The 23947-nt window shown below is 36.4% G+C and overlaps 1 long non-coding RNA gene across 2 annotated transcripts in view; it reads right to left on the bottom strand.

Annotated features, from left to right (window-relative positions):
- Positions 1 to 3263: 3263 nt before the first annotated feature.
- The window catches only part of LOC138326975 (uncharacterized), a 41218-nt gene continuing 20534 nt past the window's right edge, over positions 3264 to 23947 (bottom strand). Inside the window, exons 1-4 of one of the 2 annotated variants that reach the window (XR_011209008.1) lie at positions 13141 to 13537; positions 12204 to 12415; positions 10582 to 10703; positions 3264 to 4918 (exon numbers count right to left, since the gene is read on the bottom strand). This is a non-coding gene — a long non-coding RNA (uncharacterized lncRNA). Of the gene's footprint in view, positions 4919 to 10581; positions 10704 to 12203; positions 12416 to 13140; positions 13538 to 23947 lie in introns of those variants that run through there. The other variant, XR_011209007.1, reaches the window with a different exon arrangement.

The following is a 23947-nucleotide window of genomic DNA, read 5'->3' on the forward strand; positions in this document are numbered from 1 at the left end:
GATTATTGGAATATCATATTTCATCCAATATCTTTTCATTAATTTTTTTTTACACTGTCTTTTTACATACATCAGAAACCTGATTATCATGACTATGTATATAAAATACCATATTACAATGTTGAATACATGTAAGTACCTAATCTAAATTAATTTTGATTATAATATATACATGTATTATTGGTAAATTCAAGGTTGTGACAGACATGCATGATTTACGCATTGTACAGCTCCCGTCAGCTCCACTTCACAGCTGCCTGTCATGACAATAATTGAGGTGTATCCGGGCTCTACAACAAGCATGTACATGTATCTAATAAGAATGGTACTTATGTGTTTCAAACTCATGAACCTATATGATTTTTAAACGGTAAAGTATATTTGTTTGTCTTAACAAACTTCCATAGAAACAATTCTAAAATCACATATATATAAAGATACTGCCCCCATTCTCATAAAGCCGTGCAAACACAGAAGGCAACGGTTCTGCCTCTGGCCATCTATCGATGGTCACCTTGAGGCACCTGTATAGCTGGATACTGTGGCTTACCTGTATGTTTGACAAGTTATAATTATTGGACCATGACGCAATATACGGTCAAGATAACTTGCGGGGTTGGGATCATAAATTTATTGTGTGTACCGGTAATTAAGAATCAAAACAAGCTGAATTGGGTACTTGTAGGTAGACTAGCCACCAATTAGTGGAGGACGTCATATAGTTTGAAGTGGATTTAATTCTGCATGATCTTTTAAAGACGTTCAGTTTTTAATAAAGAATATGTAATTAAGCTATTTTTACGTACAATACTTTTAGAACTTAAAATAGCAAGAAAAATATTATAAAAGTGTACGTATTTTAATGAAAGACGATCTACAAGGGTATCGCTAGACAACTGATTGATAGGCACCAAATCTTTTTGTTTAAAAGCTATGTATTACCCGGTATATGATTGTATTACTGATAGCTTATTTTAAAAGAAAAATTGTCTCAAAAGCACATTAGGACTGGTTTTTGCTGCAATTCAAAGTTGTTTTTGACTTGTGAAAATGCTTGATGTAAATGATATATATATATATTTAATGCAATTTACCCATAAAACTTACTTAAATACTTTTGAAAACGTAATATAGACAATTTAAGATAAGATATGGAAACTACTGATATAAAATTAAATAGACATATACTTATGAATATAAATTAATCTTTATTACTTTTGCAGTGAAAAGGTTTTATTCATGTATACTAAAAAAATAACGTATTATATAGTTATATATACTGTACATTAAATTGTAGATGCTGTAATTAAAAAAAATAAACACTTAAAAATTATAATTACATTCTGTATGTATTATTTCAAATTGAAGAACTTATTCTTCCCCGATCCCTAACTGTAAAACATCACCTTGTCTGTCTAGGTCTCAATGTACCTGGACACGATGTCCACCTGTAGTGGACACCGTGTTCACACGTAGTGCACTCCGTGTCTACCTGTAGTCTAAATCTTGTGCACTCCATGTCTACCTGTAGTCTAAATCTTGTGCACTCCGTGTCTACCTGTAGTCTAAACCTCGTGCACTCCGTGTCTACCTGTAGTCTAAACGTAGTGCACTCCGTGTGCACAAGGGTGTAACATTTAGTCTACTACCAACTGTAAGTATAGCATAGTAGCTAGCCCTATGTGTACTTTCTGTAATTCAGAGAGAGAAACAATGATTAATTTAATGTGGGAATATCGAGAAGTACAAAATCTATTGCAAAACTTTGAAACTCTTTTAGATGCTCTTTATATTCCTTTTTAAATTAACAAACAATCTTTTCTTCTTGGTCTTAAAACTAACAACATTAATGCATCAGTCGATAATTTTATACTTTTAATCATTAAGCAATACATTTACAGAACAAGGTGTTTTCATAAAACCTTAAATATAAACACATTGGCAAAAAATATAAAAAACAAATGTTTATTCATAGACATATTTTTGTACCATAAAGATTCACACATAATTGATTCCCATTTACAAATATGTTAATTAGTCCTAATTTGATTGGCCATAGGTCACTGACCGCTGTAAGCCCCATAGTAGATTTATACGTCTTCTGATTGGTCAAGCCCCTGATTTAGCCCTTGTAAGACAAAGGGAGTCCCCACTATAGAGCCCCATCCATACAGCTTCAGACGCCATCTTTCAAAATTGGGAATATTTCTAAAAATGTCAGCATTTACATACTGTTTTAAAAGGTAGAAGAAATTTAAAACATCCCTCCAACCAACCCCGTCCTTCCAACCTTTATGTGTGAATTTATGGTTGTTTTTATTCTTATTAATATATCTTTGTATTATGCATATTGTAATCCTCATCCTTTGTTTTCGTTTAGGTTACATGTTTGTTGCGTTATTTTCGCTCACCTTCGCTAAAAATTTTCAAGAAATTTAAAATCATATTTCCTTATAATATAAATCTAATAAAATAAACGGCTTTCCCCTCTTTATCAAGGGTATGCCAAGATTTAAGAGCCATCCTATGTTCAGTCTTTATTTCATGAAAATTTTGAGCAAACAAAGCTCGAGGTATGGACCAAGAAGCCTTGCTGATTTGAATGTAAACATGTATATAACTTTAATCTTTAGCAGGACAAAAAGAATATTATAATATTCACAGACACATATCAAATGGTCAAAATGATTTTTTGAAAGCAAAATTTATAAAAAGTTGGAGTAAGTGGACACCGTTTATACAATTTGATATATGAACTCTTTTTACGAAAAAAAAAATAAGAACCAAGGATAAATTCTCTACCATTAGATAAAAAATACATCTATTCCACATCTCGACTCTATCCTCCTATACAACTTTTTCCTCTCTAACCTATCTTTCTTAACCTCTTATAAATGTCATGTATGTCTGAACGAATGTGGGTGTATGGAAACCTTTGAATGTATATAATAATTTCAGCAAACTCTTTGGTATATGTGTAAGGGTGTGTGATTGTGTGTGTAAAAGTATAAATGTGAATGTCATGTAAAATTGATACAAATGAAATACTTTTGTTTTTGTATTTATGATGTTAAATTAATTGTCTTTGTCTGTATTGTCTGTAAAAATGAAAATGATTTCAAAAATAAAAAAATCATAAAAAAATAATAATAAAGTATTGATTATAACGAGAACCATTACAGATACACCCCCCCCCCCCCCCCCCCCCCAGAAAGGCATGTTGTTCAGCATTCCCTTAGTCCCTATGTATCAATTTTCAACAAAATAGGAAATATCAACAATGTGAGGTCCTAAAAATTTGTGATTCTATGGTGGCCTACATCTTCCCATGACTGCCTTACAGTAACTGCAGTAATGGAAAGGCCGTCTTCTGATTGGTCCAAAGGAACATTATTCAATGAATAGGGAAGTTATCATTATACATTGTATGGTGGCAAGTTCCCTGAATGAAGACGAGAAAATGGTCAACACGGTATAAATATGGAGTTAAAGTTATGGGATAAATATGTTCCCCAACAGGTGACTGTTGTTTATCATGTTTATCTAAACTCTCGTTAGTCAATTTTCAAATTTGTAAAAGACACTCGCTAAAGCTTCTGTCTTTTCAAAATTTTAAAATTAACTTACTCGAGTTTGATAAACAACAGTCACGTGTTGGGGAACCTCTATATTGCAATTTTTTTTTATTCTGAAATAATATAAAGCTCAAACATTTCAATGATGGTAAAAGTGTAAAGTAAGTAACTTGTGTTACTGAAAGATAATATATACTAATGAATCTGATCCTGTTTTTGAGAAATTAAAATTACCATGCGTTGGAGGTGAAGAATCTTTAATTCTCCTTTTGTATATATTAGTATGTTTGCTTGTTGTTTTTGTATCTTTAACAGCTTCCAGGTACTTAAGGATTATTCTCAGTATACGTATCTTTTGGGCTTATGAAGTCATAGACAAACAAGAGGCCCAAAGTGTCTGTATCACTCACCTGGTTTAATTTCTAAGGCCAAGTAATGTTCTGAATACAGGATCATTGTTTCTTTTCTGAAGGAATTCAAAGATTTACCTCTAATTTCCCAAAGGGCCCCACTCTTTCTCCTCACATTGGTAAAGTACAATTTACCGTCGATTAATCCCAACATCAGGTGATTATTACGATATCATTTGATGTGAGTTTCGTGACGTCATAATCACCAGAAGATAGGACTAATCGATGGTAAATTGTACTTTACCCACCTCATTTTGGGATCTTGAAACCCCTGTATTGGAAGAACTCTAGGGACCAAGAGAATCAATATATGAAATTTCAGAGAGAAACTTTCAGTAATTTTTCCAGAAATATTAACAACAAACTTCAATTTTCAAAATCCATGATAGCTACTGTTGGACATCTTGTAGAAAGATCAGTCCAAAACGCAATATGCACATCTAGGATACTACACATGAAATTTGAAACTTTAGTACTTTCAGACAAATAGCGGAAACCTTCTTAAAATATTGTAATCCAAAATGACTCCTTATCAGCCATCTTGTTGACTAATCTGTGCCAAAATGCAATATACACAAGTAGGGCCCCAAAGGAAGCCTACATATGAAATTTGAGACAGATCCTTTCAATACTTTCTGAGAAGTAGCAATAACAAATTTCTAAGTTGGCTGCCTCTTGTTGACTTTCTGGTTCCAAAATGCAATATGCAGAATATGGGTGATGTGGGAAGTTACTTATCCCAAATGTGAGAATAATGATTAGACTTTATTACCTGATCACATAATTTCTTAAAAGCTGTTCTTCAGATCCCTCAAAGAGTCTGGTTTGTCATTTCTGGAGATCCAAGCAAAAAGTTTAGAAATATCAGCAGTGTTGACATGTGATATAATATGGGTATCTGGGAGACTTCCTCGTTGTCTTCAAAGAGGCTGACTGAAATAACAAGGAAAAAATACACATTGTGCAATAAGGTTTTTGAATTGCATTGTCAAACTCAAAATTATAAATAACCCTTTTCATATTAGTCACAAAATAAAAAGAGAACCATGGGCCTTAACATTCAAATCAGGTTTGATACAGAAAGTCACATAGATATGCTTAGACTATTTGGCTCCATGCACCAATCAGCCTCATTTGATGTCATTGAAGACTAATATGAGCGCAATAACGTTTTGTAAAATAATAAAGAGAAAAATGAAAAATTTTATTATCTAGAGAACCACTATAACTGGTTGCATTAACTTGACTTCTCACACTATGAAGAGTACTTTCCATCACATCTGTGAGTTGAGGTGATTCTTGTTATTTAAGTCATTTTGTCATTTTTAGCTCACCTGGCCCGAAGGGCTGGTGAGCTTATGTCATGGCGCGGCGTCCGTCGTCCGTCGGCGTCCGTCTGTCCGTCAACATTTCCTTTAAATCGCTACTTGTCCTAGAGTTCTGCATGGATTGTAACAGAACTTGTATAAATTTTGGCTCTGACCCCCGGGGGCAGGAGGGGCGGGGCCCAATAGGGGAAATAGAGGTAAATCCTATAAATCGCTACTTGTCCTAGAGTTCTGCATTGATTGTAACCAAATTTGGCCACAAACATCCATGGGGGAAGGGGAACAGAACTTGTATAAATTTTGGCTCTGGTCCCCCGGGGGCAGGAGGGGCGGGGCCCAATAGGGGAAATAGAGGTAAATCCTTTAAATCGCTACTTGTCCTAGAGTTCTACATGGAATGTAACCAAATTTGGCCACAAACATCCTTGGGGGAAGGGGAACAGAACTTGTATAAATTTTGGCTCTGGTCCCCCGGGGGCAGGAGGGGCAGGGTCCAATAGGGGTAATAGAGGTAAATCCTTTAAATCACTAATAGTCATAGAGTTCTGAATGGAATGTAACCAAATTTGGCCACAAACATCCTTGGGGGAAGGGGAACAGAACTTGTATAGATTTTGGCTCTAACCCCCGGGGGCAGGAGGGGCGGGGCCCAATAGGGGAAATAGAGATAAATCCTATAAATCGCTACTTGTCCTAGAGTTCTGCATTGATTGTAACCAAATTTGGCCACAAACATCCATGGGGGAAGGGGAACAGAACTTGTATAAGTTTTGGCTCTGGTTCCCCGGGGGCAGGAGGGGCGGGGCCCAATAGGGGAAACAGAGGTAAATCCTTTTAAATCGCTACTTGTCCTAGAGTTTTGCATGGAATGTAACCAAATTTGGCCACAAACATCCTTGGGGGAAGGGGAACAGAACTTGTATAAATTTTGGCTCTGGTCCCCCGGGGGCAGGAGGGGCGGGGCCCAATAGGGGAAATAGAGGTAAATCCTTTAAATCGCTACTTGTCCTAGAGTTCTGCATGGAATGTAACCAAATTTGGCCACAAACATCCTTGGGGGAAGGGGAACAGAACTTGTATAAATTTTGGCTCTGACCCCCCGGGGGCAGGAGGGGCGGGGCCCAATAGGGGAAATAGAGGTAAATCCTTTAAATAGCTACTAGTCATAGAGTTCTGCATAGATTATAACCAAATTTGGCCACAAACATCCTTGGGGGAAGGGGAACAGAACTTGTATAAATTTTGGCTCTGACCCTCTGGGGGCAGGAGGGGTGGGGCCCAATAGGGGATTTAGAGGTTAATAAATTCCTTCAGAAAAGAAACAATGAACCTGTGTTCAGAACATTACTTGGCATTACAAACCAGGTGAGCGATACAGGCCCTCTGGGCCTCTTGTTTGTTCGCCCATTAATCCCCTGGGGTTATTTTGGTCCAGTTTGACTATATGTTAAATTTCATTTTACCATGTTCGACATATTTCCTATGGAAATTGAACAAATCATGCATATTGATATGCTTTCCCTATTATAATAAATAATATCCACAGAGAATAAAATATGAGAGATCCCAGGACCATAAAATCCACATTTTTAGGTCATCTGACCCAAAGGGTCAGAGGATGACCTATAGTCATCATGCACCGTCCGTCGTCGTCCGCCATGCGCCGTGCGCCGTGCGAAATCAACACTTCTCTAACCGTGCGTAAACTTTTCATTCAACAACTCTTCTCAATAAACCTAAGGTCAGGGTGCTCATATTTGGCCTGTAGCATGCTGGGATGAAGGGCTACAAAAGTTGTGAAAATTAGTGACCTTGACGTACTGTCAAGGTCACCAGGGGTCAAATAGGCTAAAATCTTTGAACAACTTCTTCTAACTAACTGAAAGGTCCAGGGTACTCATATTTGGCCTGTAGCATGCTGGGATAAAGGGCTACCAAAGTTGTGAAAATAAATGACCTTGACCTATTGTCAAGGTCACCGGGGGTCAAATAGGCTAAAATCTTTTAACGTATTCTTCTAACTAACCGAAAGGTCCAGGGTACTCATATTTGGCCTGTAGCATGCTGGTATGAAGGGCTACCAAAGTTGTGAAAATAAATGACCTTGACCTACTTTCAAGGTCAAAGGGGTCAAATAGGCTGAAATCTTTGAACGACTTCTTCTAACCAACCAAAAGGTCCAGGGTACTCATATTTAGCCAGTAGCATGCTGGGATGAAGGGCTACAAAATTTGTGAAAATTAATGACCTTGACGTATTGTCAAGGTCACGGGGGGTCAAATAGGCTAAAATCTTTGAACGACTTCTTTTAACTAACCAAAAGGTCCAGGGTACTCATATTTGGACTGTAGCATGCTGGGATGAAGGGCTACAAAAGTTGTGAAACTTAATGACCTTGAAATATTGTCAAGGTTACCGAGGGTCAAATAGGCTAAAATCTTTGAACGACTTCTTTTAACTAACCGAAAGATCCAGGGTACTCATATTTGGCCTATAACATGCTGGGATGAAGGGCTACCAAAGTTGTGAAAATGAATGACCTTGACCTACTTTGAAGGTCACAGGGGTCAAATAGGCTAAAATCTTTGAACGATTTTTGTTAACTAACCCAAAAGTCCAGGGTACTCATATTTTGCTGGTGGCATGCTGGGATGAAGGGTTACCATAGTTATAAAAATGAATGACCCTGACCTTCTTTCAAGGTCACAGGGGTCAATTAAGCTAAAATCTTTTAACTACACCTTTTAATTAGCCAAAAGGTCCAGGGTATTCATATTTAGTCAATGCTGAGATAAAGGGCTATCAAAGTTGTGGAAATGAATAACCTTGACCTACTTTCAAGGTTACGAGAGTCAAATATTCCAAAATCTTGAATTTTGAACTTCTTTTCAAGTTCTAGCAGTGTGATTAAGCTGAAACCTGCATGAAATGATCCTGACATGGTCCCGACCAAGTGTTGTTATATTTTATGTTGATCCAAAATCCAAGATGGCTGCCACAGATGATCCAAGATGGCTGCCACAGATGCCATCTTGAAAACACATTTGAACTTCTTCTCAAGTTCTACCAGTGCAATTTAACTGAAACTTGAAACATGAAATGCGACTGATATGATCTTGTCAAAGTGTTGTTATATCTCTGGTTGATCCCAGATTGGAGATGGCTACCATGACACCATATCTAATTATTTTCCTATACAGCTATTGCCAAGATAGTCAGATGACCGTTAAGGCCCTTGGGCCTCTTGTTTGTAAAGGACCTTAGCTTAATTAGACCAGTCAATTTTTAAACAGTATTGAATTTCATCATATCTGTGAGTTCATAAGAAGAGTTTTGAAAATTTATTCAATTTTATCCCCTTTGGCCCATCTCACAGCTCCATGGGGGTTTGAACCAACTACAGTAATTCAAAATATTGATTGGCTTTTTCTTTATAGAAGGTTTTAGTGAAGTTTAGTGATTTTGCCTCAGTACCTTTGGAGGAGAAGTCGAAACTGTAAATTGTTTACAGACACACAACGGACAACGGATGACCACAAACAAAAGTGATTGTCGACTCAGGCCTACCAATTGCAAGGGTTGCAATATCTTTGACCACTTGACAGATCCATGTTTGATTCTTTTTCTCCCATACTAAGTAGATAAAATATGAAATTTTCATGGCTTTCTAGCTTTTTCATTACGCCATTTTAACAAGAATGTCGTTTAGGTATCAAAATATATGACATCGACAATGCACATCGCATGCTTTGATGACGTCACGTAATTGTCTAGTTATCTTCTTCCAATCAACCATGGGATATCCTTGTGATTTATGCATGGGAGAAATATTTATTCATTATAGATGCAAAATCTCTTGCCATTCATACTCCCATAATAGCCAACTGAATACAGTCCGATACTCATTCAATCCTGAAAGTTCACGAACTGTTTCAGATTTTGAATTCAAAGCATTCAAATGTGTCTTCAGTGGTGAATGAGCTAAAAGTCACTTAAGCATTGAACATCTAGTGCTTCATGTTGAATTTGCCTTTGGCCAGTTTCCATTCATATTGGCTATGAACGCAAACTGAAAGACGTTAAATGCTTATATTACATTTGGTTACAATTTATGATGAAATCCCAAGGAATTTTGCATCTTTAATGAAATAATCATTGGTTATTGTCATGGATGGAACAGCCATTTGAACTGCCGTCTTCCATGATCGCTGGCACGGCAATTGTAATGTCACAATGATAATGACGTCATGATTAGCGCTTGAAGTTCATTGTCTATATGACTGCCAACTGCGTTTGGTAAGGTTACATAGTGGGACTGCAGTGAAAATGTAAATATATGGTAATGAACTTCACTTATCTGACTAAACACTGTACTGTATATTTGTAAATGCTATACACAGTGATATGGACATATCCTAACTTTAATTTGCATTAAGAAGATCCTCCCCTTAGAGTCAGTAGCTTCAGACCAGTAACTAGCTTAGGCCTATAGAGCATAGTGTGCCTCAGCAGGAATCAAACCTGTGACCTCCGGCATGCGTACTGGTTGTTTCTCTACTGACTGAGCTAAAGGAAATTTCCTCCTAGTGAAAAGCTAAAAAGCAACTCTAACCTGTATCTCTACATGCCTATTTACAATTAAAACGTGTTACACTACTTAACAATTTCCCCTTTGAAATGTGTTCACCCTAAAACACACACCAATCCAGGTTATCTCTCTCTTCTTACATCCAATTTGAGTGTTCTACAGCACCCCATGTAACAATGCCAGTTGGGATCAAACCCTGAGCTTAACGGTGGTCTGCTACACTACTAGAACGAAATAGTACCCGGCCTAATATACGTTTTGGTCAGATACTAAATGGTGCCTATGTGCCCTAGTGGAGCACTGTCTGACAATCAATTGGGCAATTTCCAATACATTTTGTATAGATTTCCAACTATTTTATGTGTATATATATATATATGCACATGTATTAGTTATGTACAAAACAAGCATATTGATCATGATTTAATGATATCTACATAACTGATTACAAGATGTCATGTTCACAATTTGTAGACTTGCTGTATGATTTTCCTTTATAACATGTGAACCAAATGATGTCTGGCTGTGAACTTGATATATGTACACTATAACTAAATCTACTACTAGCCTTGGGTACTTAAGAAAGAACCTGTATTGGTATGTGTACATAGATGAACAATGAAATAACTGATGTGCCCTTCAGTCATGTTAAAATAGATTAATATAATAAAATAACATACCCTGCCTTCACTTTAATTTGTTCATGTGACGAAGATAGGCCAGAAACTATCCATCCATCGTCCAGAACTCCATGTGCATACATTGTTGTCTAAAATATATTATTGCAGACAGTGGGTAAGTCCTGTAAGTAAAGAATTAAAAACAAATGCTCATGTTCAATCCATATATAAAGGAGAATTCGAAGAAATAGAACTGCCTCCAACACATAGATTTTAAGTTTGATTAAATAAAAATAAATGGACAATTTAGTAAGGCTAACTCTTTTATAATAATTACAAGGTTCTACAAAGCAAAATTCAGTAAATCACGGATATAAGGAACTTCTATGGACCAATTAAATATTTCTGTTGTAATTATAAGCATAGTTCGCTATTCTATTACAGACAACAATGAATTTGCTATAAGTGTGTTCATTACATGTTTTACTGTGTGACCAAACCTAATGTTGTACATTTTTTATTGACCTAATTTTAATTAATACTGTGAATATTCCAAAATGTATATCTATAGGTTTATTAATTAACCACTTTCATATTGGTAACAATACAAATATGCACAGCGAGGGCCCTAGGGGAACCTGCATGTGAAATTTGAGACAGATCCCTTCAGTGCTTTTAAGAAATAGCGGTCACATACTTCAATTATCAAAATTCAAGATGACGGCCTATCGGCCATCTTGTTCATTGATCAGTCCCAAAATGCAATATGCACAACTAGGGCCTTAGGGGAACCTGCACATGAAATTTTAGACAGTTAGATCCCTTCAGTGCTTTCTGAGAAATAGTGGTAGCAAACTTCAACTACCGAAATTCAAGATGGCGGTCTGTCGGACATCTTGTTCACATATAGGTCCAAAAATGCAATATTCACAATGCAACTATGGCCCTTGGAGAACCAACATATGAAATTTGAGACAGATTCCTTCAGTACTTTCTGAGAAATAGCAGTAACAAAACTTTAACTACCAAAATCCAAGATGGCGGCCAGTTGGCCATCTTGGTAACTGATCGTTCCCAAAATGTAATATGCACATCTAGGGTCATAGGGGAACCTACATGTAAATTTAGAGACATATCCCTTCAGTACTTTCTGAGAAATAGCGGTAACAAACTTTCACAATCAAAATCCAAGATGGTTGCCTGGCAGCCATCATGTTGACCGATCATTTCCAAAATGCATTATGCACAACGAGGGCCCTAGAGAAACATACATATGAAATTTGAGACAGATCCCTTCAGTCCTTTCTGAGAAATAGCAGTAACAAGAATTGTTAACGGACGGACGAAAGGACGACGGACCACGGATCCCCGGACGAAAGGCAATTTGAATGATGATGGTGGGCTAAAAATGTAACAAATGGGACGCTAGGTTTAAAAGGAAACCAAAATGTAAGTTGTGGACGAAATTAATCTCGCAAAAGGTCATCCATACATTTATTCTTTCTGTACTCATGGCACATGAATCTGTCACTGTAAACTTGCAAATGCTTTTCATTCTTTGAGATGCATTGGTGAATATGACAAATACCCTGATACAGATGCAGTGATCTTTTAGCATTTATTCTTTCAGCAAGTGTTTATTTATATACTGTGTGTGTATGTGTATATATCCAGAGGCTTACACAATTAATAGTTGGGTGGCCATCGCATTACTTGTCGCAGAGGAATTGCCAGGAAAAGTACTAAGCATCCTGTGACAGAGTTACTTTGCCTGTGCACTGTAATAATGCTCCAGCGTACTCCACACTGTGCCAGCTTCTTCCTCGTTCCTTCACGCTTAGTTTCTATGACGGCGGCAATTCTGTCACCACAAGTGAAATGTGGACCTTTGACACTGAAAATATAAATATGAAACAGTTACCTATGTAATATAAGCTTTTGTTCTTGCTCTTCGATCAATTCCATTGGCTTTAACTGGAAATAAGAGAAAACTAGCAACTACAGGCCTAAGCCTTTATGTAATAAACATTACCCTAAATAATCCAGTCTTATATATATGGATGATACAGACTTGATGTGAAATGTATAAGATACGCATAATTTGATATGCATAATTACATGATAAGAATTATTGGTGTAATCTAATCGATCATATTAAAGCCTTGAAATGACTGAGATTTATGCACATGTAAACTATACACACATAATATAGATTACAATATGATATATATGAAATGAAGAGATAGAACGAAAACTCTGTTATAACAGAGTTTTCGTTCTAGAACGAAATGTTAACACGGCTAAATAAACCTATCAACCCGCTTATTTTTCGCGATTTGGGTAATAAGGAAACTAACCGATATATTTTGCTGAAATTTTGAATGTAATTTAATCTCAGCGTGATCTATCGATTGAATTAATCGTGTCAGCTACGAAAATTCATTAAAGGTGATATTTTTTTAGGTCAAACAGGCAAAAATCGGCATTTTGACCACTGGTTTCTGTTTAATTCGTCCTAGTGAAATAATTAATAAACTTAACAATCTGAGACTCTACATAGAAATAGTCCTTGTAATTCTGAACAAAACGGTATTCCTGATTTTTGGAAATGTTACATACAACGACCACAATACAGCCTTGAATAATGGTGGTATTTCGCAGCTTCTCGGTAAATTTCCACAACAGACGCAATATTTCGGGGTCCCATTCGCCTTCCTTCGGAGCTATTCTGAACGATTGGACCGGCAAATGTACCATTTAAAAATGAGTGATATTTATGAAATGTTCTGTAGAACTAACTAAAAATCATAAAATGCGTAAATAATTTATGCACTGATCATCACATTTTTTTTACAAAATGCGTCCAAAATGTGCAACAGTGAAATGGATCTGGCTGCAGTGTCTCGATCACACAAAATCATACCGCACCCTTTATAGTGCGCCCCCTATGAGGAATGTGTAATGTTTGTATCCGGTTGAGTAAAAACGTTGAAGCCGCCTTGGTGTTCAAGTTATAACCGGCAATATCAGGTAAGTAGATGCGTATTACTTGTTATAGACACCAATATCATTATCGGTGGATATTCATATTATCCGATATTTTTTTTATTGTTTTCGTAGGCCTAAATCTACTTAGTCTGGCTTTTCATTATCATCATCGCGAGTGCCTGACAACAGAACCATGCATGCGTTCTAAATCATGGATTAACAACACATAAACTGACAATTATGCTGCCTTTGAGTCAGATGCCGTTTGAATATATGTATCTCGTAATATATCTGTATTGTTTGATAAATATGATTAAATTGCTAGTAGTTAAACCATAAATTAATCGTTTCGGTACTTTGTACAATGTAACGTACCGTAACGTTGTTTACATGTCGTTTCGCTACAAAGTCGTTTCGGTACTTGCTGAAGTCGTTTCGGTACCCTAAAGTGCAAATGCCGAAACGACTTTCAGAAGGTACCGACTTTATTTTGAAGTAGCGAAACTACTCGGTGCCGAAACCTCTGCACATGGATGCTATATATATCATGATACGATGACACCTGTTTGGTCATTACCAGTTTACGTCTGCTGTCTGAAAATAGCACCAAGCATGGTGTTTAGGCCTAAACCATGATTAGATCAGAAGGAAAGTGACACAATGTGACAGTGGCAAGGGATAGCACTAAACAGTCCAAACCGAATATTTTACAACTAAGAAAACAATCCCCTATTGGGCCCCACCCCTCCTGCGCCCAGGGGGTCAGAGCCAAAATTTATACAAGTTCTGTTCCCCTTCTCCCAAGGGTGTTTATGGCCAGACAAATCTTGAAAAAATGTACCAGTAAAGAACTCTATGACTAGTAGCGATTTAAAGGATTTACCTCAATTTTCACCTATTGGGCCCCGCCCCTCCTGCCCCCGGGGGATCAGAGCCAAAATTTATACAAGTTCTGTTCCCCTTCCCCTACGGATGTTTGTGGCCAAATTTGGTTACATTCCATTCAGAACTCTATGACTAGTAGCGATTTAATGGATTTACCTCTATTTCCCCTATTGGGCCCTGCCCCTCCTGCCCCCAGGGGATCAGAGCCAAAATTTATACAAGTTCTGTTCCCCTTCCCCCAAGGATGTTTGTGGCCAAATTTGGTTACATACCATTCAGAACTCTATGACTAGTAGCGATTTAATGGATTTACCTCTATTTCCCCTATTGGGCCCCGCCCCTCCTGCCCCCAGGGGATCAGAGCCAAAATTTATACAAGTTCTGTTCCCCTTCCCCCAAGGATGTTTGTGGCCAAATTTGGTTACATACCATTCAGAACTCTATGACTAGTAGCGATTTAAAGGATTTACCTCTATTTCCCCTATTGGGCCCCACCCCTCCTGCCCCCGGGGGGTCAGAGCCAAAATTTATACAAGTTCTGTTCCCCCTCCCCCAAGGATGTTTGTGGCCAAATTTGGTTACAATCCATGCAGAACTCTATGACTAGTAGCGATTTAAAGGAAATGTTGACGGACAGACGGACGACGACGGACGCCGGACGACGGACGCCGCGCCATGACATAAGCTCACCGGCCCTGCGGGCCAGGTGAGCTAAAAATGTACCAGTTTGTTTGACAATGGATATATGATCAACATCAACATTATCAGAAGCATTTGTATGCACCGCAGTTTTACATGACACATAATAATTGCTTAAGTTATTGTACAAACTGGTGGGGGGAGGGGGGTCAATAATGTTAAACAATGAAGATTAATTTTACAATTTTGCTGTGTTGTGTATAGTCAACAACTGCGCAGTAATTATATATATATAATTAGGATGCCGGCAGGAATCATCAGCTTGACCAGCGTTATATGAAAATTTGCATTCATGTAAATATCACACTGATCGTCAACCTCTTCAGCCATGTTATATGTTTTGTACATTGCAGATAATAATGACGTCTGTGTGAGGTTGGATGATTATCTCGGTTGACACGTTGAATCCATGCCTGATTTCGCCATTATTACATATAAACAAAATTAAGAGTAATCCAAATTTTTACCCAGGGCTTAGGCCCTGACTATTCTCTTAAGGATTTGAGTTGGGTTAGTGCTGAGATTTATAATTTGAAGACTGCATTCATAAATCTAATAGAATTGAATTAAAATGAATTAATGTTATTGACAGTGTTAGGACATTTTGATTTCCTTGACAACATTTTTGTAAATATTGACATAAAACAATTATGTAACTGATGTGGAAAACAGCAGACATGGCTTTGACAATTAGGCCGTAACGTATGTATGTGTGTTAATAGAGCATAGAAACATAGAACAGGTCTGCCAACCCCCTTCCTTGCCCCGTTCCCCAGGTGGGGGGGGCAAACCTGTCTTTTTGCCCGCCCATTTTCGCCGACTGAAATGTTCTAAAAATGCACATTTGAAAGAAAAAAGGGGTCGTCCTGCAAATTTTTTGTTTTTCATTTTACATTTTAGAAAATTTTCTGCTGTGCTTTGCATTTCCTAAAACGTTAAAGCATGTAATCTTCAAACCTTTAATAATAAAAATTCAATACACATGAACTAGACTCAAAATGTCCATCAATGAATTCTTCTATTTAAAAAAATGTCTTTTAAAAGATTAATTTGTTTTATACGTCTTAGCAGAGATAAATTATCTATGTAAGACAAGACAATTAATTCATTATTATTTTGAGTTACACAACAATGAACCGATGGTGTGAAGCCAGTATGTTCAGATCGAGCAGGGTTTGCATGATGATATGACAACATTCACAATTATCATTTCTAGATGCAGGTAACTTTAAATAGAAAAATGACCATGTAAGAACGCTTTAAAATCATCAAAATATATCGTAAAACTCAATCACAGCCATTCTAAATCGTATTTTTTTTTCCAGGAAGACCCCCAAACACCAAAATATTGTGCCTTCAGCGCTCACAAAATCATTAAAATACATCTCGGCCATTCTATATATTTTTCCCTGGGGAAACCCCCGAACCTTCAAAATATTCAGAAATACTCGCCTTCGGCGCGTACTCCTTAATTTCCTGTTTGCGACGCCACTGTCTACAGATGTGTACAAGGATTATATGTAATGATGTATTAAAAAAAGTAAATGTGAAAAAAGTATATATCTCTGGGTCGGATAGTGAGTTTGAATCCCATGTGGGGGCAGTTACTAGGTACTAATTTTTTTATTTTTTTTTGTGGTTTTTCTCCTGGTACTCCGGGTTTTCTCCGCGATCTGAACCTGGCACATACAAAATGTACCGGTATGCGTCGTATTTTTTAAAATGGAAAACATACATGTACAGTACTGGGGAGAAAAAAGTTGGTTTACAGTACTTGACATTTTGTAAACTTAGAATAAAACCTCAACAAAGATAAGATATTATTGTAGATCTACATTTACATCTACATATATATATATACACATGTATTTCGGTACATGTACAATGTACACATGTTATATGTTTGAATTTTAATACATGGCAAACAGTTATAATACTAAGTTAAACAAAAATTTTCAAGCTATAAGTGATGTATACAGACACAGTACCACCCCCCCCACCACCCCCAAACACATGGAAAAAACCCAACACTAAAAACACAAATTCAATTTATTTATGATCAAATGATCAATAAACACAATTAACTATACCGAAGGAAATTTAATTTTCTTTGAGTTTGTTAATTACATAGATATGGTTTTTTTTTTACACCTTTTTCATTTAGGCTTCCTCCATCATTATGTCTGACAAATCCCTAAATGACACTGCATGGTTCAAATATAAGTCAAAACCTTATTTTCAAAAAATTGATCATGATTTGCCATTTTAAAATGTTGAAAACTGGCTTTGAAAGGGCATGCACAAATTCACCGCTTTGTTATTCTTTATTTAGCTGTACTATAGCTTCATACCATTAATTATTGAACTACATGTCATTGAAAAGTTTTCACTTGGATTTGGTAAAGGGAGGTAATTTGCTGTTTTGTTAATTTTCAAAATTACTTAGCACCATAATGCTAAATAATTAAGAGATATTATCTAAGGAAACAGTTTATTTTTGATAAAATGGGATTAGGGAATGAGCAAGTCCATGTGTACACATGCATCATGTACATATATATACTGGCACACATGTATATGTACATACAATATACATAAATGTGCACCCTATCATAAATAGTGTGTGTAAGGTAGGGGGGGGGCTGTATTTTTCATAATTAAAATCAACATGTCTCTTCTCTTGTTATACCATGTTTATAGCGCCTCACTAAATGGTATGATAACATAATAAATTAATAATGTTATTAATATTCATGTAATACTGATCTTAGATGTATGACTTTTAAATTATAATAAAACCGCATTCATATTTTTTATCCCGAGGGGGGTGGGGGCGGGTTGCTTCATTAAAAGACCAATGGTGTGGACATACCCATTACCCGATGCTCTATACATCCATCCTTTTCTGTTCATTGTGTTTTTTTATCTAATTTAAAGAAACAGTATGTATTTAATGCACAACTTACATAACAAAACACATAACACCAGGTTTGTAAGTTTATGGGATGGCTGGTGCTCAAAATTTCCTGCAATATGGAGTTATCTCCCCATGCTGACAAATTCCATAGAAAATACAAACAGATACATATTCCTTCACAGACTGAATATTTTTGAAGGATTCTTTGAAATGTATTATGTACAATTTTCTGCAATTTTGGGTCAAAAGTCATGATATTTGGCAGAGCACAGGAAATGGAGGGATACTATCAGTATCTGAATATCATAATGCAATTGCATATGTTGTGCAGATAAATTATATATACTTTTGTACAGCTATGTTTAACAGTTGAATGAATATGTTTAGATTTCTAAGTCTGACATGTGCCTTTGATATTCTATAAATTGACCAAATCTTGTCCGAACCCAACCGGAGCAAACCGATGGGAGATAAATCACATGTATTACATTATATGTGTAATGCCCGATGTCGTTCAGGTTTTATGTGTAATGCCCGATGTTGTTCAGGTTGGTCAAAACCAAGATTTTAACCAGGGATGGGTAAGGGGAGGTAATTGGCTTATTTTCACATTTTCATGATATGTAATCAAGGTTAATGTTAAATGATTCAGCTAAAATTATTGTTTTTGTTTGAATACTATAGTGTTATTTTGATATTCTTGTAAAAACATTATTTAACTTTTCTTGTTTACTAAAATGTATGTATTTGTAAGAGATTGAGTGTTGGGCCAGGATGATATTGTCGACTGTTACCAATTTCTTTTTTCTTTTTTTTTGAAGAAAAACTCTATTTGATAAAATGGGGGTTAGCGGCAACTTTTACATAATTATTCATAAAAATACATATTTCCAGTAATTATACAAAATTTGTGATGTCATATACATGACATTTCCAAATCTTTCATATCATGTGATTATTATTAGATTGAGAATCATTTTTATCTATTGCAGAACAACAGTGTCAGTAGGATTTGTGCTGATATTGGTGATGTCATTGAGTATTTATGGTTTTAGTTTTATGAGTTTAATGTCATATTAACAGCCATGCAGGGCCATGTAAGGAAATGTCAGGTTTGTTGGTGGAGGAAAGCCGGAGTACTCTGAGAAAAGCCACCAACCAGTGGTTTAGTACCTTGCAACTGCCCCACATTGGGATTTAAACTCGCATCCCAGAGGTGGAGGGCTTGTGGTAATATGTCGGCCACTTTGGCCTTATACTTACAGTGCTGTAACACTGCAAAAAAAACATTCTTCATGGATCAGTATTGTAAAAGCAATCTAAAGTTGGCCCTAATAGGAAAAGATGGTATAAGTAGATTGATTCAATTATGAAATTAAAAACAATGAATTTCTCTATTACTACTGAAAACTGACTTTGAAAGGGTGTGCTTTCAATTACCAAATTCTGAAATGAACAATTCAGTGAGGCTAATTTTGTTACATAACCACTATGACATAAATGTGTTGTTCTACATTCCTTATTAAACATATAACAAGAATATCGACAAATTCCACGACATTGTTAAGTATTTTGATTGCAATTCCAAATTGTTGATCAATACGATTAAGCAGGTACAACATGTACGCTGTACCCATACCCATGCCAAAGGCATGCACGTTATGTGTTGATGAAAATATTTTTAGACAAGAACATGCATCTAATAAAGTAAATACACTACTGAAAATCGAGCGATTTTGGGTAGTTCTGGACCAAAAATATTTTACTGCACTGGCAAGGCCGGGCCAGTGCTCGGCATACAAGACATCGGACCACTATATGTGTAATGGCGGACAGTAAGCAAGTTTGAACATTTCACATACATTTCACTACATTGGGCTTTTCTGGCATATCACAGTAAAACCAACAAATCTAATATCTTTATATTAGAACTGGTTTGTTTTCTGATATATGTGCAAATTTTTAATGTACTCTAAGGCTGAATTGTACCTTTATTAAAGTATTACCTGGTAAGCTGTTCCATATTTATTATTACAGAAACTTCAGTGGGACTGAATACAGGGAGGTAATTTTCTATTTTAGTCATTTTTGAGCTATAGAAGAGTGTCTCCAAGTATAATGCTAAATATCAGTGTCTGTGATTAGTTGAAATATATCACATGGCTAAGAAATAAGACATGAGGTGCATGTCCCAATAGTTACCGTTCATCTTTCACACAGAGTTATCTCCCCTTCCAATTGCACAACGATGACAGACAAAGCTTATATACTTAACACGGAAATATTTACTTGATCACCACAGATTTAAGTAATATTTTTAAGTAATCATTTGATAGCCATTTTGGTGCTACTTTTATTTGGGAAAGCTACTTTTAAGACAAAATAATGCATCTTAAAAGGTAAAAGTGATTTGAGTAGTTCTGAACATTTCTCCACTGATGTGGTTGGGTTCAAGTTCGGCTGGCGAGCTTGTTTGTTTGATTAATTAATGTCCAGCCTATATTCTTTATTTCTTTACACTACAAACACGGAACACTCCACAGTACATGCCTGTAGGCAGATCACAGTGATACCAATTACAACTCCACCTTTCAGAAGAACTGGTTTATTCCAATATAAAATAACATTTAATGCATATTCAGAATTGTCACTTTCAAGTGTCTGTGATTATGAATTAAAATCATATGTCAGGGTTAAATACTATGTAATCATTGTTATTTTGCTTTATTTCATTGGAGAAGCTTAATTACTCTACATTTTTTATTAGGTCATCTGTAGGTTATGGTGACCTATTGCCATAGTCTTTTGTCCGTCGTCGTGCGTCCTCCGTCGTGCGACTGTTATTTACTGAGTAATTGCCCTTCGCACTAATAAATTATTATTGGACCTTGTGAACACAGTAACTTGAGTAAATATAAACCGATCTTAATGAAACATTGTATGTAGTCTAACATTGGAAAGATCTCGGACAAGTTCGACAGCAGCGTGATTCGATTGTAATTTACGGAGTTATTTCCCTTTGCTCTAATAATTATTATTGGACATTGTGAACGCGGTAACTTGAGTAAATATAAACGGAGCTTAATGAAACTTTGTATGTAGACTAACATTAGAAAGATCTCAGACGAGTTCGAAAATCAGCATGATTTGACTGTAATTTACGGAGTTATCGCCCTTTGCACTAATAATTATTATTGGACTTTGTGAATGCGATAACTTCAGTAAATATTAACCGATCTTAATGAAACTTTGTATGTAGACTAACATTGGAAAGATCTGTAGTTATGGTATTACGTTTTGTAGTCTGAGATGACGGACTACCAAGTTTGATCAAATGAAGGACCTTGACTTTCATTCAAGGTCACAGTCACAAGGGTCAAATAGACTTAAATCGTAAAATGACTTTAAACTGTGGGATATTATTTCCTGAGCTACTTGAAATCGCTCTCTAAGCTAGAGTTAAATCCCGTTCGCAATTCTCTTCATTTCATCTGCGACATTCCTTCAGGTGTCGCCCACTAGTAAAATATGATTGTCCTCACCTAAAGTTCCCCCTTCTGAATCAATTAAAACCCCTATAGACCAATTTTCCTTGAGATCAGAGACTGAAACCTGAAAACAGGAAGTAGGCTAGCGGCCATCTTGGAATACCAAAATCTTTATGAAAATGTTTGCATGTTGTTCGGAATCAATTTAAACCCCTATAGACCAATTTTCATTGAGATAGGAGACCGAAATCTGAAAACAGGAAGTGGGCCAACTAAAATTAAGAAAATTTGCCCTTTTGGGGTCAGACCAGACTCATTTATATAAAATACGATTGCCCTTCCCCAATGATATTTCACACCAAAAATGGATAAAATTCATCTAAGGATGAAGGAGGAGTAGGATTTAAAAGCTTAAATTAAGAAAATTTCCCCTTTTTGGGCCCCGTCCCTCTGCCCCTAGGGGTCAGACCTATCTCATTTATATAAAATATGATTGTCCTTCCCAATGATATTTTACACTAAATATAGATGAAATCTATTCAAGGATGAAGGAGAAGTAGTATTTTAAAGCTAAAATTAGGAAAATTTGCCCATTTGGGGCCCCACCCCTCAGCCCATAGGGGTCGGACCAGGCTCATTTATATAAAAATATGATTGTCCTTCCCCAATGATATTTTACACTAAATATAGATGAAATCCATTTAAGGATGAAGGAGGTGTAGGATTTTAAAGCTAAAATTAAGAAAAATTTGCCCTTTTTTGGGCCCCATCCCTCAGCCCCTAGGGGTCGGACCAGACTCATTTACCAGGTATATAAAATATGATTGTCCTTCCCCAATGATGTTTCATCCCATAAATGGATGAATGGGGAGACCCCCGTACCCCCCCCCCAAAAAAAATCTCGCACCTATGGCGCTCGCAAATTCAACAAAATGCAATGTAAAACTCATCTCAGCAGCCATTCTAAATTGTAAAAAATTTTCCCAGGGGAGACCCCCGGACCTGCGATACAACCAAAATCTAGCGCCTTCGGCGCTCAAAAAAAACATCAAAATTCATTGTAAAACTCATCTCAGTCATTCTAAATCGTAATATTATTCCAGGGGATACCCCGGACCCCCCAAACTCGCACGCTAATTTGCGTATTCATTAATTTCCAGTTAGCGAAGCCACTGTCTATAGATGTGTACAAGGATTATATGTAATGATATATGAAAAAGTATATCTCCTGTGGGTGTGGGGCGCGCGAGAGAGGGGGGGGGGGTTGTTACGAAATATTGAGGACCTTTGCCCCACCCCCACCCCATTACGTTTCATCTTCCTAGCCACTGTAGTCCAATAATCACTATTTGTCAAACATATAGGTAAGCCACAGTATCCAGCTATATTCAGGGACCTCAAGGTGACCATCGATAAATGGCCAGAGGGCAGAATCGTTGCCTTTCTGTGTCTGTACGGCTTTATCTGAATGGGCCAGTATCTTTGTACATGTTTTCAATGGAAGTTTGTTAAGACAAACAAAGATACTTTACCGTTTAAAAATCATATACATAAGGCCAAAAAAATGTTTGTTTAGGGTTACCTGACCGAACCTAATTTTTTACCCTCGACCCTAATTTTTTTCCCACTTTTCTACAAAAAAAAGTCAGGATTTCGATCTCAGACTCCGGTTCCATCCATCATTTTAGAGTGAAAGACACTAAAACAAATAGAAGAAAAAGTTCTCTGCCGACCGACCGACCCACTTTTTTTGCCAATGTAACCCTAAACAGACATTTTTTTTCGTTATGAATTTGAAATACATAAATACCATTTTTATAAGATACCACGTACATTTACATGCATGTTGGAGAGCCTCGGTAGACATGTACATCGTATCCTGGGGATAGATTAGGGTGAGGTAAAAACTAGCTGGTAAAGCATAGTAAGTGATGCTCCTACATGTAAATTATTGTAATGACAGACAGCCGTGAAGTGGAGCTAACGGGAGCTGTACTATGCGTAAATCAAGCATGTTTGGCACAACCATGCATATATTATGATCAAAATTAATTTAGATAAGGTACTTATTAAACATTTACCAATAATACATGTAATATGTATATGTATATATCATGATCAAAATTAATTTAGATCAGGGTACTTATTAAACATTATAATAATTTTTTTATAATTTTTTTTTTATTTTTCAAAAGTTTTTTTTTTTACATATATATTAAGATTGTACAGATATAGAATTACATACAAAAAATAACATGCAAAGTGAACACACATACACACACTCAGCCTGCACATTCATACATCTTATTATAACAGATTAATGGTAGGTAACGATACAAATAAAAACAAAAAGCAAAATTGAAGACCAGAGAGTCAGAGACAGATAAACAAAACAAAAGTATACAACATCTATTGACACCATCACAATGAGATGAACAGGAAGAGTAAA

Source organism: Argopecten irradians, chromosome 7, assembly GCF_041381155.1.
Source record: "Argopecten irradians isolate NY chromosome 7, Ai_NY, whole genome shotgun sequence".
NCBI lineage: Eukaryota > Metazoa > Mollusca > Bivalvia > Pectinida > Pectinidae > Argopecten > Argopecten irradians.